Source organism: Pleuronectes platessa, chromosome 5, assembly GCF_947347685.1.
Source record: "Pleuronectes platessa chromosome 5, fPlePla1.1, whole genome shotgun sequence".
In the NCBI taxonomy this organism is placed as follows: domain Eukaryota; kingdom Metazoa; phylum Chordata; class Actinopteri; order Pleuronectiformes; family Pleuronectidae; genus Pleuronectes; species Pleuronectes platessa.
Window position 1 is genome coordinate 27624722 of NC_070630.1, and position 2630 is coordinate 27627351.

A 2630-nucleotide genomic window follows, 5' to 3' on the forward strand; every position below is an offset into this window, starting at 1 on the left:
TGGACCGAACAGTTTGTTTTGCTTGATGAAGAGCAGGAAGGGCAGCCTGGAGAGAAAGAGAAGCCGGGTTGAGCCCACTACCATCATCCACGTACCACGAGGAAGATGAGGGAGAGAAATGATCCTACCATTAAAGAGGTACTTTTAAGTTATATACCAGAAAAACCATTTTATATAATTTGCCAAATATACATTTTTATTAAATCCCCAAAGTACGCTTGCTGACATACAAGTTAATATCACACTGAAAGAATTTTGATCAATCATGCTTCCCTGCTGTGATTGTTTAACTGGGAAAACAACTTTTTCCACAGGAAGGCAAGTCAATTTAAGGAATACATGTGCAAAGTTTTCCTGTTATGTAAAATGATGACCCCCATCAAACATAATGTTAGCAATATTTACACCTTTTAATTTATACTGTTTATTTCTGTCTACATGTGTGAATTTGCCTTCATTAGTTTCAGAAAAGAGCAATGATGTATCGGTCAGTGGGCAGCAGCACGAGACTCCGCAAACTAGTCTGTAAGCAAAGTAGACGAAGGCATCGAGGTTGCGGCCTGCCATCATTGTTATTTTGCATAAGGGACTGAATATGTTTCATGCAGAAATATTAGCATTTCCCTTATATCTACCAAAACTGCTTGTTTCACAGACTGCAGTTTTGTTTCGATCCGATGTGGTGTGCAAATACAACCGTATTGGCAATGGGTTGTGGGGCATTAACATTTGTAACTCTAATTTTGTTTTGACAGACTGTGAAAAGAACGTTGAAAACATCACCACTCTACAGGAAGACACAGTCCAGTAATGGGTGTCAGAAGTTCAGTAGTGAACGACAGGTACTGTGGGAAAATGTGTGTCATTGTTGTACAATGTCCTTTGACTCTGTTTAAACAAGGTCAACACAAAAAGGTTTGATTGTAAACTGATATCGGTACGAATTCACGTTATTCTCCTCTTCAAAAGAAACAAACAATCCAAATTACCTGCAGAAAGCCCTTGATGGACGCTTCAGCTGCATCGTCAGACTGGTGAGACAGCAAGATGCCAACTTTAATGCCAATTTATTTGTGCAACATTCTGTGACCAAATGTATAGATAACTTTTTGTAGATTGTAAAAATAGATAACCCATTTATTACAAAAAAACTACGATAGAATTACCGCACTGCGTTGTATGACTCCGCTAACCAGTGCAGTGTCCGTCTACATATTTTCTCTCGTATAAATGACACTGTGTCTCTTGACAACTGAAACCATAAGATGAGGTCAGTGTGGCCTTGACCTTTTGACTTTAACACAAATACACAGTTAGACAATCCGAAAACATACAGTTATGCCAAAATATATTTTGTTTCACATTCTAGATCGCATAAGCAGAGACATCAACTCAGGAAAAATATTTCTGTAGAAAAGAATGCCCTGTACGTGTGTACGTATGTATACATACACACGTACAAACGCACTATTGAGACGTTTTGTCTTTTATCATATATTCTCAGGCAGTACTGATGCATTTACTGAGACGGGACGTGAGGGCCTACTCTGCGTGCTCAGAGTTCAAGCCCAGCAGGCTGCAGCGGTCCTGACATATTCCGGAACAGCAGCACAGTCTTTGGATGACTCCTCTGAAGATGAAAACATGGCGAGGTACTTCTCCACTGATGAAGAACTGTGAGGGCTGTGATTAGCTACACTCTCTTGCTACAAGGCTACTCTTGCTACTCCCTGGCAGCCTTAGGAAGGCATTAGCTTGCTGTTGGGTAGCTGTTAGCTTCAGCATTTTTAGTTTTTAGCGGCCTGTGTGACGTTTATGTTTAAAACAAAAAAATCAGAGGGAACCATCTTCATAATTTAACGCTATGGTTTGTTTGTGTGTCCTTCAGTTCTTCTCAAGAGAAGCAGTACAGGTGTGCCTCAGCTCCACGGTCCCTCCTGCAACCTCCGCTCCTGATGCTAACCTCATGTCTCCATCGCACCAAGCAGCAGACCTGGATTGACAGACCTTTCTCCAGAGCTGCCCCCTCCCTCTGAAACCCCCCTCTCCAAAACACTATTTGTGTAGTTTTTAAAGTATTTTTTGCATGAGAATTGTTGATCATATCATTTCCAGCAGATGCCTTAATGTAATGTTTGTGCACAATAAATGACATTGTTCATAACATATTGCTATTTCCTTGCACTTCTACACCATGATATTGTCAGATAAGATGCTGATTACATTAAAGCAGTGAATGCTCTGCTTTAAGCAACATAAACACACAATGATCCAATGGATCTGAAGTAGAATGGGCACATTACATTCTGTAGAGAATGCCTCAGTAATTGAAGTCAGAAAATAACTTTCTTTATCTGAGGTTCCAGTCATTTATAGTCACAGAAAAAATAAATAAGATGTATTATTGTTTATACATTGCTTTATACATGTTTTCCTAAAAGTCACTGTAGATACAGAAACAACAGTATGGTTTAGGTGACAGTGAGTGGAATGTGAAGGTAATTTCCATGAGCTCAAGAGAAACCTAATGTGACGATATAGTTGATTTCTGATAGATAACCCCTGCCTCATTCATTGTAGTATTAATGTGTTTGAAAAAGTCAGGCTGCTGATTACCAGCTACTGATTTG

General features: G+C 39.6%; 1 long non-coding RNA gene across 1 annotated transcript; it reads left to right on the plus strand.

The window, feature by feature from the left end:
* Position 1: 1 nt before the first annotated feature.
* LOC128440771 (uncharacterized) lies at positions 2-2131 on the plus strand. The gene is made up of 5 exons (XR_008338568.1): positions 2-138; positions 756-842; positions 970-1034; positions 1505-1652; positions 1889-2131. It is a non-coding gene; the product is annotated as an uncharacterized LOC128440771 (long non-coding RNA).
* Positions 2132-2630: the final 499 nt, after the last annotated feature.